The 14,000-nt window shown below is 40.2% G+C and overlaps 1 non-coding gene across 1 annotated transcript; it reads left to right on the forward strand.

The window, feature by feature from the left end:
- Positions 1-6,569: 6,569 nt before the first annotated feature.
- On the forward strand, positions 6,570-6,676 carry LOC138093228 (U6 spliceosomal RNA). The gene has a single exon (XR_011146022.1). It is a non-coding gene; the product is annotated as a U6 spliceosomal RNA (small nuclear RNA).
- Positions 6,677-14,000: the final 7,324 nt, after the last annotated feature.

Below are 14,000 nucleotides of genomic sequence, written 5' to 3' on the forward strand. Positions count from 1 at the left end.
TTCACCCTGACTCACGTCCATCGAGTCAGTGATGCCATCTAGCCATCCCATCCTCTGTCGTCCCCTTCTCCTCCTGCCCCCAATCCCTCCCAGCATCAGAGTCTTTTCCAACGAGTCAACGCTTCGCATGAGGTGGCCAAAGTACTGGAGTTGCAGCTTTAGCATCATTCCTTCCAAAGAAATCCCAGGGTTGATCTCCTTCAGAATGAACTGGTTGGATCTCCTTGCAGTCCAAGGGACTCTCAAGAGTCTTCTCCAACACCACAGTTGAAAAACATCAATTCTTCAGCCCTCAGCCTTCTTCACAGTCCAACTCTCACATCCTTACATGACTACTGGAAAAACCATAGCCTTGACTAGATGGACCTTAGTCAGCAAAGTAATGTCTCTGCTTTTGAATATGCTATCTAGGTTGGTCATAACTTTTCTTCCAAGGAGTAAGCATCTTTTAATTTCATGGCTGCAATCACCATCTGCAGTGATTTTGGAGCCCAAAAAAATAAAGTCTGACACTGTTTCCTCAAAACTCAACATTCAGAAAACTAAGATCATGGTATCCAGTCCCACCACTTCATGGCAAATAGATGGGGAAACAGTGGAAACAGTGGCTGACTTTATTTTGGGGGGCTCCAAAATCACTACAGATGGTGACTGCAGCCATAAAATTAAAAGACGCTTACTCCTTGGAAGGAAAGTTATGACCAAACTAGACAGCATATTGAAAAGCAGAGACATTACTTTGCCATCGAAGGTCTGTCTAGTCAAGGCTATGGTTCTTCCAGTAGTCATGTATGGGTGCAAGAGTTGGACTACAAAGAAAGCTGAGCCCAGAAGAATTGATGCTTTTGAACTGGTGTGTTGGAGAAGACTCTTGAGAGCCCCTTTGACGGCGAGGAGATCCAACGAGTCCATCCTTAAGATCAGTCTTGAATATTCATTGGAAGGACTGATGTTGAAGCTGAAACTCTGATATTTTGGCCACCTGATGCAAAGAACTGACTCATTTGAAAAGACTCTGATGCTGGGTAAGATTGAGGGCAGGAGGAGAAGGGGACGACAGAGAATTAGATGGTTGGATGGCATCACCAACTTGAGGGACATGAGTTTAAGTGAACTCCGGGAGTTGGTGATGGACATGGAGGCCTGGCATGCTGCAGTCCATGGGGTCACAAAGAGTCAGATACGACTGAGTGACTGAACTGACTAAAAATGTAAGAGACATCACTGCAGATTTAGACATTTAAAAAGCAATGAAAAGCATTATGAACAACTCTTGCCCATTAACTTAATAACTGAGATGAAATGGACAAATTCTGTGAGATAAAATTTGTCAATTCTATCCAAGCTCTTCCAGAAAATAGAAGCATAAACTTCCTAACTCATATTTATGAAACCAACATAACCTTGATACCAGACAAAGACAATAAAGGAAGGCTCCAAGCCAATAAACCACAAGAATATAGACACAAAAATTCTGAAACCAATATTAGTTAATTTAATGCAGCAGTAATTATAAATAATAAAACAATTATGACCAATTCAAATTTATACAGGGAATGAAAGTCATTCAGTGTTTGAAAGTCAACTCTATTAATTGACTGAAAAGGACACCCTGCAAGATTATACCAATAAAACAGAAGATGCATTTGGCAAAGTACATTATTAATTCATGATTTTAAAACACTTCAGTTCAGTTCAGTCGCTCAGTCACGTCCGACTCTTTGCGACCCCATGAATCGCAGCACACCAGGCCTCCCTGTCCATCACCAACTCCCGGAGTTCACTCAGACTCACGTCCATCGAGTCAGTGATGCCATCCAGCCATCTCATCCTCTGCCATCCCCTTCTCCTACTGCCCCCAATCCCTCCCAGCATCAGAGTCTTTTCCAATGAGTCAATTCTTCGCATGAGGTGGCCAAAGTACTGGAGTTTCAGCTTTAGCATCATTCCTTCCAAAGAAATCCCAGGGCTGATCTCCTTCAGAATGGACTACTTGGATCTCCTAGCAACCAAGAATAGGAAAACTTTCCTAACTTGATAAAGGGCAACTATCAAAAAAAGAAAGGAAACAGAAAGAAATTCTACAGCTAACTTCATATTTAAACATGTTTAATAAGATTTCATATTAGAATAGCTAAATTCAAGAAAATAGTACTACAAGTTCTAATGAAGATGGACAGTAAGTAGAACTCAAATATTGCTGGTGAGAATGTAAAATGGTACAACCACCTTGGAGAGCATTTTAGAAGTTTCTTGTAAAGTTAAAAACACACTTATCATATGATCCAACTATGGAACTCCTAGTATTTATCCAAGAAAAATAAAAAATTTTGTTTTCACAAGTACTTTTTCATGTGTTTACAGCTTCTTTATTCATAATTTGCAGAAAATAAAAAAAATAAGCTTTAACTGGAGAATAATTTAGTTCATTACACAATGGTTTATTGTTCAACAATAAGAATAAACTACTGCTGAAATCATCAGCATGAATAAGTCTTGAATTCATTACACTGGGTGAAAGAAGCCACACTCAGAAGACTATAAATTTGGAATGACTTTTTTGCACAGTGTTAAGTACAGGTCAAATTTTATATGTTGGGTTTTTTTTTCCAAGCAGTTGTCCTAGCCAGTTTATTGAAAAGTCTATCAACACCACATATGTCATAAATCAGGTTTCCATACTGCTTGAGTCTATTATGGAAACCCTATTCAGTTCAGTTCAGTGGCTCAGTCATGTCTGACTCTTTGCTACCCCATGAACTGCCACATGCCAGGCCTCCCTGTCCATCACCAACTTCCGGAGTTCACTCAAACTCATGTCCATTGAGTCGGTGATGTCCCCCAACCATTTCTTCCTCTGTCATCCCCTTCTCCTCCCTGCCTTCAATCTTTCCCAGCATCAGGGTCTTTTCAAAGGAGTTAGCTCCACATCAGGTGGCCAAAGTATTGGAGTTTCAGCTTCAACATCAGTCCTTCCAATGAGTATTCAGGACTGATCTTTGGATGGACTGGTTGGATCTCCTCACAGTCCAAGGGACTCTCAAGAGTCTTCTCCAACACCACACTTCAAAAGCATCAGTTCTTCTGCACTCAACTTTCTTTATAGTCCAACTCTCACATCCATACATGACTACTGGAAAAACAGATCTTTGTTGGTAAAGTAATGTCTCTGCTTTTTAATATGCTGTCTAGGTTGGTCATAACTTTCCTTCCAAGGAGTAAGCGTCTTTTAATTTCATGCATTCAATCACCATCTGCAGTGATTTTGGAGCCCAAAAAAATAAAGGCTGACACTGTTTCCCCATCTATTTGCCATGAAGTGATGGGACCGGATGCCATGATGTTAGTTTCGTGAATGTTGAGCTTTAAGCCAACTTTTTTACTCTTCTCTTTCACTTTCATCAAGAGGCTTTTTAGTTCCTCTTCACTTTCTACCATAAGGTTGTGTAATCTACATATCTGAGATTATTGATATTTCTCCCAGCAATCTTGATTCCAGCTTGTGCTTCCTCCAGTGCCAGGGTCCAGCCCTGGTGGATCCAGGGTAATTTTAAGGGGAGATGGAGTAGGCAAGGAAAAACTTACTTATTTAGAAACATAAAGAGAGATTAGGAAAGAATAGTATAGTAGGAAAATTAGTGGAGAAAAGATGCTGAATAACTTGCTTTACGTGGAAAGCTAATAAAACCTCAAGACAAGAGGTTTGCACCATCTACATAGGCCACCGGCGCCTTCTTTAATAGCAGAGGGTGCCCCGCCTTGGGCTCCCTCTTGCGTTGGTCTTAGAAGCCAGGGCAAGTAAGCAGACATGATGAGCCTCCACGCCACAGATGGGAATTCAGCCAGAAAAGAAAAGAAGGAGAAAAGACCACACGGGGGAAACCAGTTTTTCCAGTGACTGGCCCATCCTTTATTGTTTGGGAAAGCCTTTTATACTTTTGGTTGTACATAGAGATCAATGGATAATACAAAATTATGCAGCATCAGCAGCCCTGACTCTTATCGAGACCAGGCTTTCTCTCTGCATACCTAGCTGTATACACAAGTCTTAGGTGATTTACATCATCTTATGGCCAGAAGGCCTATTAGCAGTTTACGTCCCTTTTCTGATAAGAGTCTGTCAACCAGAAAACTTATTTGCCCTTAAAAGTGTTGTTCTTTCCAAAGTCTGGTGCCACTCTCAGAAAGCACTAAATATACAACAAAGAAAGAGGAGTACAGTGATTTATAACAAAGAGAAAATTAATTAACTCAAAAGTCTAGTGTTGCTAACATCAAAACTACTATATTCCTTTTTCTATATCCCAATTACATTGATTAATGTACTTCAGGTACCTAAAAGATAAAGAATATGGAGGCCTGGCAGCAAACATTAACTCAACAATGAAATCCTTCACCAAACTAATTCTTAGCTCTAAAAGGCTCTATATCTTTAAGATGTTTTAAGCTTCGTGCCTCTCACGGTTGGGGGGCTGTAAACAATCACAAGTTGTAAAAGTCTCCAACTGTCAGGCAAGTTAGAGAGCCATCAGAGGGATTTGAGCTGAAACTTTCCTTTCATATGCAGGAGACCAGCTGGAGCTCTAAGTTAACTTTTTCCAGAGAAAGGTAGTCGGGGATGGTCCCCTGTAATGTCAGAAGAGTATAGTATAGCAGACAGTAAGCAGACAGATTTTGGTTTCGGGGTAGATGCTCAGGCAGAGGGTCCCTTCAGACCTGACTCACCTTGCCCCGTCAGGTCTCTCCGCATGACCTTGTCACGGGTGGGATTTCCTGTGCGGCTCCCGGCCCTCCAGCCCAGCGTTTCTCATGATTTACTCTGCATGTAATTAAAATAAGCAGGGTGACAATATATAGCCTGATGTACTCTTTTTCCTATTTGGAACCAGTCTGTTGTTTCATGTCCAGTTCCAACTGTTGCTTCCTGACCTGCATACAGGTTTCTCAAGAGGCACTCATCTCATATACTAGTAAAGTAATGCTCAAAATTCTCCAAGCCAGGCTTCAGCAATACATGAACAGTGAACTTCCAGATGTTCAAGCTGGTTTTAGAAAAGGCAGAGGAACCAAACATCAAATTGCCAACATCTGCTGGATCATTGAAAAAGCAAGAGAGTTCCAGAAAAACATCTATTTCTGCTTTATTAGTGATGCCAAAGCCTTTGACTGTGTGGATCACAATGAACTGTGGAAAATTCTGAAAGAGATGGGAAACCCTGTTAATTTCTACTAATTGAGTCTTCCTGAACCAGTATTTCGCTGCCCTATTAAATATTTACCATACATCTATTTATATATATTTTACTTAATATAATTCAGTTATTTCATACATCTCTGAAGTTGTATACAACTTTGTTAAAAATTTTCTTAGATATATTTGTATTTTATCCATTACTTTTTAAAATTACATTTTTAATTGATATTTAATTACATAGAGCAAAACTTTATTTTCATATGTTAATTTTGTGTCTAGCAAACTTGCTAGAAAATTTATTAATACTAATAATTTATTTGGGATCCCTTTGAATTTTTGAGTTAGAGAGTTTTATTACCTGAGATTAAAAGGTTTTGTTTTTTCCTTTCCAAACTCTATGCCCTCACATACACACATATTTACAAATATATATAAATTTGGTTTTCTGCCCTAGCTAGAGATTGGGCAAAAGTGAAAGCAATGAACGTCTTGTTTTGTTCTTGATTTTAAAGGGATGGCTTCAACACTTCAAAATTCCTCAAGTAAAGGGATTTGCTTTAACACCATCATATAGGATGTTTGCTGTAGATTTTTGAAGAATGCTTTATGAAGGTAAAGAAGTTTCCTGTTATTCCTAGTTTGCTAATTTGTTTTATTTTTTAAGTCATGATTGATTGTTGAATGTTTTCAAGCATTTTTTTTTTTTTTGCTCCTGTATTGAGATGATCGGATTGCTTTTCTCACTTTATTTAATTAAAAATAAATAAATTTATTTATTTGTTTTTGGCTGGGCTGGGTCTTTGTCGCTATGCTGGCTTTCTCTAGTTGCAGTGAGTGGGGCCTACTCTCTAGTTGCCTTGTGCAGGCTTCTCATTACAGTGGCTTCTCTTGTTTCAGTGCACAGGCTTCAGGGCATGCAGGGTTCAGTAGCTGAGGCACATGGGCTCAGTAGTTGCATCTCCTGGGCTCTAGAGCACAGGCTCAGTAGTTGGGGTGCATGGGCTTTGTTGCTCCACGGCATATGGCATTTTCCTGGATCAGAGATCTAACCCATATCTCCTGCATTGGTAGGTGGAATCTTTACCACTGAGCCACCAGGGAAGCCCCACTTTTCTCCTTTAACACATTCATATTTTAATATGTTTATTAACTTAATTTTCTAATGTTAAATTCAAATTGAATTTGTAGGATAAATTAACTCAATCCTAGTATATCAATTTTTAATTATTATACATTACTTGATCCTGGTATTCATTTAATTTTGCATCATTTTTCATGAGAGATGATTGTTGAGGTAGTCTAAGAGCAAGTTGGAAAAGAATTTCCAGACACAGGACATTTCTGAACAGAGTGAGTTTATTAAGAACAAAGAGCAGTGCTCGCTTTGGCAGCACATATACTAAAATTGGAACGATACAGAGAAGATTAGCATGGCCCCTGCGCAAGGATGACACGCAAATTCGTGAAGCGTTCCATATTTTTTTCATGTCAATGTAAAGCAAAACCAATACAGTATTGTAAAGTAAAATAAAGTAAAAATAAAAATTTAAAAAAAAAAAAAAAAGAACAAAGAGCACAGATAAGTGGGCACACCAAGCTCAGTGGGCCAGCCTCCTGAGAGACCAGGGAAAGCCAACAGTTTTTGTGAATTAATAGCCAATTTGTATAGCCTCAAGAGGAAGAAAATTCCTGTTGGAAGGTTGCTCTGAGGTGATTGGTTGGGACGCTATAGGGTGTTTACTGGAGTGGGCATCTTTGCCTAATTGGGAGTAAGGAAGCTTGTTAGTGATGATTGGGGAGCTTTTAGCAATGCTTAAAAAGAGGCTCCATCAGCTTCAGAGGTGACCTTGATTCTGGGCTCTGCTTCTGTGTCCTTGGGGGCAGGACTCAATAATGGTGACCTATAACTTTCTTATACAATCCTCATTGAGTTTGATGTCAAAGTTACATTAATTTTACAAAATAGTGGATTTTTTCCCTCTCTTTTCTACACTCTGTAATAGTTTATTTATGGTCAGAATACATTTTCCTGGTAAAACCATAATGGTCTGTTTTCTTTGTGAGCAAATTGTTACAGTCAATTGTATTTTTTAAATTACTACATTATTACTATTTTAATTTGACTCCATTTTGATAAAGTATATATTTTCAATATGTAACTTGACATGTATATTTCTATCTTTATTTGCAATATATAAAATTATTAGTGTCAAGATATTCAGCAAATACTATTAATTTTCTTGGTTTACAATTTCATTTTAACTTTTTTGTAAAGTAAAATTGACTTTTCATGTTATATAGTTTTATGTTTTGACAGATAAATAGAGTTGTGTAACAACCACGACCATCTAGCTGCAGGACTCTACTACTCCGAAAAAAATTCTTTATGCTGCCCCATTGAAGTCAAGTCCTTCCTACGAACCCTTACAACATGTAGCCTCTAATTTGTTCTTCATCGCTACATTTTTGCCTTTTCCAGAATGTCATAAAAATTAATCATACATGACTTTGAGTTTGGCTTATATTACTAACTATAATACTTTTGAGATTCATCCATGTGGTTGTGTGTATCAAAATTCATTCATTTGTATTATTGAGGAGTCTTCCACTGTACAGATATTCCACAGTTTATCCACCCACCAGTTGAAGGATTTTTTAATTATTTTCAGTTTGTTTGTTTTACACAGTTCAGATTCTTTATTTTTAGTTTTTTATTTTTTGATCATTTTATATTTATAGAAAAGTTGTAAAGATGTTACAGAGAGTCCTCATATCCCTTATTTTTTAACTTATTATAATAATTTAATTATTTTTATTTTTTAATTGGAGGAAAATTGCTTTACAATGTTGTGTTGGTTTCTGCCATACAAAACACAAATCCACCATGATTATACTTTTATCATCTCCCTCTTGAGCCTCCCTCCCCTGCCCCCACCCCACTCCTCTAGATCACCACAGAACACCAAGCTGGGCTCCTTGTGTTATTCAGCAACGTCTTGCCAGCATTCTGTTCTACACATCACAGTGTATATATGTCGATGTTACTTTCTCCATTCATCCCACTCTTTCCTTCCCCAACAGTGTCCACAAACCCTTTCTCTATATCTGTCTCCATTCCTTCCTTGCAAATAGGTTCATCAACACCATTTTTATCAATTCCATATATGTTAACTCATATTCTTTACCCAGCTTTCCCTATATAACCATGAGATATCCATCAACACTGTTTTTCTCAGTTCAGTCTCTCAATCATGTCCAACTCTTTGTGAGAGTCCTACTCTTTGCAACCCATCAACACTAAGAATTGATAAATGATTTGTTTGGTTGGTTGTTCAGTCACCAAGTCGTGTCCAACTCTTTGTGACTCTATGGACTGCAGCACACCAGGATTCCCTGTTCCTCACCATCTCCTGGAGTTTGCCTGAGTTCATGTCCATCAAATCAGTAATGCTATCCAACAATCTCATCCTCTGCCGTCTTCTTCTTCTGCCTTCCATCTTTCCCAGCATCAGGAACTTTTCCAATGAGTCAGCTCTTCACAACAAGTGGCCAAAGTATTACAGCTTCAACTTTAGGATCAGTCCTGCCAGTGAATATTCAGGGTTGATTTCCTTTAGGATTGAGTGGTTTGCTCTCCTTGCAGTCCAAGGGACTCTCAAGAGCCTTCTCCAGCACCACAGTTCAAAACCATCAATTCTTCAGTGTTCTCCCTTCTTTATGGTCCAGTTCTCACATGGGTACATGACTACTGGAAAAGCATTTCATAGCCTTGATACTATAGCCTTACTACTATTATACTATAGATGTTATTCAGATTTTCCCAGACTTTTTATTGTCATTTTTCTGTTCCAAGTTCTTATCCGGGATCAGTTCAGTTCAGTCACTCAGTCGTGTCCGACTTTTTGTGACCCCATGAATCGCAGCATGCTAGGCCTCCCTGTCCATCACCAAATCCCAGAGTTCACTCAAACTCACGTCCATCGCGTCAGGGACACCATCCAGCCATCTCATCTTCTGTCATCCCCTTCTCCTCCTGCCCTCAATCCCTCCCAGCATCAGAGTCTTTTCCAGTGAGTCAACTCTTCGCATGAGGTAGCCAAAGTACTAGAGTTTCAGCTTCAGCATCATTCCCTCCAAAGAAGTTAAATAAGCAGAGTGGCAATATACAGCTTTGACATACTCCTTTCCCAATTTGGAACCAGTCTGTTTTTCCATGTCTGGTTCTAACTGCTGCTTCATGATTACAAACCTCCATCCATAGTCCTTCAGGAACTCTGTCTATCAGAGGTAACCCCTTGAATCTATTTGTCACTTCCACTGTATGATCATAAGGGATTTGATTTAGGTCATACCTGAATGGCCAGGTGGTTTTCCCTATGTTCTTCAATTTAAGTCTGAATTTGGCAATAAGGAGTTCATTATCAGAGCCACAGTGCACTCCTGGTCTTGTTTTTGCTGACTGTACAGAGCTTCTCCATCTTTGGCTACAAAAAACGTAATCAATCTGATTTCAGTATTGACCATCTGGTGATGTCAATGTGCAGAGTCATCTCTTATGTTGTTGGAACAGGGTGTTTGCCATAACCAGCATGCTCTCTTGGAAAAACTCTGTTAGCCATTGTCCTGCTTCATTTTGTACTCCAAGGCCAAATTTGCCTGTTACTCCAGGTACCTCTTGACTTCCTGCTTTTACATTCTAGTCCCCTATGGTGAAAAGGAAATCTTTTGGTGGTGGTAGTTTTAGAAGGTCTTTTAGGTCTTCATAGAACCATTCAACTTCATCTTCTTTGGTTTTAGTGGTTAGGGCATAGACTTGGATTACTGTGATATTGAATGGTTTGCCTTGGAAACAAACAGAGATCATTCTGTCATTTTTGAGATTGCACCCAAGTACTGCCTTTTGGACTGTTTTGTTGACTATGAGGGCAACTCTATTTCTTCTGAGGGATTCTTGCCTACAGTAGTGGATATAATGGTCATCTGAATTAAATTTGCCCATCCATACCTATTTTAGTTCACTGATCCCTAAAATGTTGATGCTCACTCTTGCCATCTCCTATTTGACCACTTCCAATTTACCTTGATTCATGGACCTAACATTCCAGGTTCCTATGTAATATTATTCTTCAGAGCACTGGACTTTACTTTCACCACCAGACACATTCACAATTGGGCATTGTTTCTGCTTTGGCTCAGCCTCTTCATTCCCTCTGGAGCTATTTCTCCACTCTTCTCTAGTAGCCTATCAGACACCTACCTACCGGGTGCTCATCTTTCAGTGCCTTATCTTTTTCACTTTTCATACTGTTCATGAGATTCTCAAGGCAAGAGTGCTGAAGTGGATTGCCATTCCCTTCTCTGATGCACTACATTTTGCCAGAACTCTCCACCATGACCCGTCCATCTTGGGTGGCCCTACACAACATGGCTCTTAGTTTCACTGAGTTAGACAAGGTTGTGGTCCATGTGATCAGTTTGGTTAGTTTTCTGTGGTTCATGATTTCATTCCATCTGCCCCCTGGTGGATGAGGATAAAAGGCTTGTGGAAGCTTCCTGATGGGAGGGACTGGCTATGGGGAAAACTATGTCTTGTTCTGGTGGCCAAGGCCCTGCTCAGTAAGTCTTCACCAATTTTCTGCTGATGGGTGGGCCTGTGTTCCCTCCTTGTAATGTGGCCTGAGGCCAAACTATGGTAGGTGTAATGGTGGTAATGGTGACCTCCTTCAAAAGGACTTATGCCAGCATGCAGAGCCTCCCAGGACTGTTGTATTCAGTGACCCTGACCACGCAGCAGGCCACTGTCAACCCACACCTACACCAGAGACTCCTGGACACTTACAGGAAAGTCTGGTTAGATCTCTTGAGGGATTACTGCTCCTTTCTCCTGGGTCCTGGTGCACACAAAGTTTTGTTTGTACTCTCCAAGACTCTCTGTTTCCCCAGTCCAATGGAAGTTCTGTAATGAAGGCCTGCTGACCTTCAAAGTCAGATTCCTTGGGAATACTGAGTCCCTTAGCCAGATCCCCAGGTTGGGAAGTCTGTTGGTGGGCCTAGAATTTTACAAGTACAGGGTGATATCTCATTGTGGTTTTGATTTGCATTTCCCTATAATAATGCTGAGCATTTTTTCATGTGCTTGTTAGCCACCTGTATGAGTAACAGGCAAATTTGGCCTTGGAGTACAGAATAGAGTTCTGCCAAGAGAACACACTGGTCATAGCAAACACCCTCTTCCAACAGCACAAGAGAAGACTCTACATAAGGACATTACCAGATAATCAACACCAAAATCAGGTTGATTACATTTTTTGCAGCCAAAGATGGAGAAGCTCTATACAGTCAGCAAAAACAAGACTGGGAGCTGACTGTGGCTCAGATCATGAACTCAGTATTGCCAAATTCAGACTGATGTTGAAGAAAGTAGGGAAAACCACTAGACCATTCAGTTCAGTTCAGTTCAGTCGCTCAGTCATGTCCAACTCTTTGCTACCCTATGAATTGCAGCACTCCAGGCCTCCCTGTCCATCACCAACTCCCAGAGTTCACTCAGACTCATGTCCATTGAGTCAGCCATCTCATCCTCTGTCGTCCCCTTCTTCTCCTGCCCCCAATCCCTCCCAGCATCAGAGTCTTTTCCAATGAGTCAACTCTTTGCATGAGGTGGCCAAAGTACTGGAGTTTCAGCTTTAGCATCAGTCCTTCCAAAGAACACCCAGGACTGATCTTCTTTAGAATGGACTGGTTGGATCCCCTGGCAGTCCAAGGGACTCTCAAGAGTCTTCTCCAACACCACAGTTCAAAAGCATCAATTCTTTGGCACTTAGCTTTCTTCACAGTCCAACTCTCAGATCCATACATGACTACTGGAAAAAACTTAGCCTTGACTAGATGGACCTTTGTTGGCAAAGTAATGTCTCAGCTTTTGAATATGCTATCTAGGTTGGTCATAACTTTCCATGACCTAAATCAAATCCCTTATGACTATACCGTGGAAGTGAGAAATAGATTTAAGGGACTAGATCTGATAGACTGCCTGATGAACTATAGACAGAGGTTCATGACATTGTACAGGAGACAGGAATCAAGACCATCCCCAAGAAAAAGAAATGCAAAAAAGTATAATGGCTGTCTGAGGAGGCCTTACAAATAGCTGTGAAAAGAAGGGAAGTGAAAAGCAAAGGAGAAAAGGAAAGATGTACCCATTTGAACGTAGAGTTCCAAAGAATAGCAAGGAGAGATAAGAAAGCCTTCCTAAGCGATCAATGCAAAGAAATAGAGGAAAACAATAGAATGGGAAAGACTAGAGATCTCTTCAAGAAAATTAGAGATAGCAAGGGAACATTTTATGCAAAGATGGGCTCAATAAAGGACAGAAATGGTAGGGACCTAACAGAAGCAGAAGATATTAAGAACAGGTGACAAGAATACACAGAACAACTATACAAAAAAGATCTTCATGACCCAGATAATCACGATGGTGTGTTCACTCACCTAGAGCCAGACATCCTGGAATGTGAAGTCAAGTGAGCCTTAGGCATCATCACTGCAAACAAAGCTAGTGGAGGTGAGGGAATTCCAGTTGAGCTATTTCAAATCCTGAAAGATGATGCTGTGAAAGTGCTGCACTCAATATGCCAGCACATTTGGAAAATTCGGCAGTGGCTACATGACTGGAAAAGGTCAGTTTTCATTCCAATCCCAAAGAAAGGCAATGCCAAAGAATGCTCATACTACTGCACAATTGCACTCATCTCACACGCTACTAAAATGATGCTTAAGATTCTCCAAGCCAGGCTTCAGCAATACGTGAATCGTAAACTCCCTAATGTTCAAGCTGGTTTTAGAAAAGGCAGAAGAACCAAAGATCAAATTGCCAACATCTACTGGATCGTGGAAAAAGCAGGAGAGTTCCAGAAAAACATCTGTTTCTGCTTGATTGACTATGCCAAAGCCTTTGACTGTGGGGATCACAACGAATTGTGGAAAATTTTGAAAGAGATGGGAACACCAGACCACCTGACCTGCCTCTTGAGAAACCTGTATGCAGATCAGGAAGCAACAGTTAGAACTGGATATCGAACAACAGACTAGTTCCAAATAGGAAAAGGAGTATGTCAAGGCTGTATATTGTCACCCTGTTTATTTAACTTCTATGCAGAGTACATCATGAGAAACACTGGGCTGTAGAATGCACAAGCTGGAATCAAGATTGCTGGAAGAAATATCAATAACCTCAGATATTCAGTTGACACCACCCTTATGGCGAAAATGAAGAAGAACTAAAGAGCCTCTTGATGAAAGTGAAAGAGGAGAGTGAAAACGTTGGCTTACAGCTCAACATTCAGAAAATGAAGATCATGGCATCCAGTCCCATCACTTCATGGGAAATAGATGGGGAAACAGTGGAAACAGTGGGTGGCTAACTTTATATCTCTGGGCTCCAAAGTCATGGCAGATGGTGACTGCAGCCATGAAATTAAATGACGCTTACTCCTCGGAAGGAAAGTTATGACCAAACTAGACAGCATATTAAAAAGCAGAGACATAACTTTGCCAACAAAGGTCCAACTTCAAGGCTATAGTTTTTCCAGTGGTCATGTATGGATGTGAGAGTTGAACCATAAAGAAAGCTGAGTGCAGAAGAATTGATGCTTTTGAACTGTGGTGTTGGAGAAGACTCTTGAGAGTCCCTTGGACTGCAATGGGATCCAACCAGTCCATCGTAAAGATCGGTCCTGGGTGTTCATTGGAAGGACTGATATTGAAGCTGAAACTCCAATACTTTGGCCACCTGATGCGAAGAGCT

The sequence above is a fragment of the Capricornis sumatraensis genome, chromosome 1 (assembly GCF_032405125.1).
Source record: "Capricornis sumatraensis isolate serow.1 chromosome 1, serow.2, whole genome shotgun sequence".
Classification (NCBI taxonomy): domain Eukaryota; kingdom Metazoa; phylum Chordata; class Mammalia; order Artiodactyla; family Bovidae; genus Capricornis; species Capricornis sumatraensis.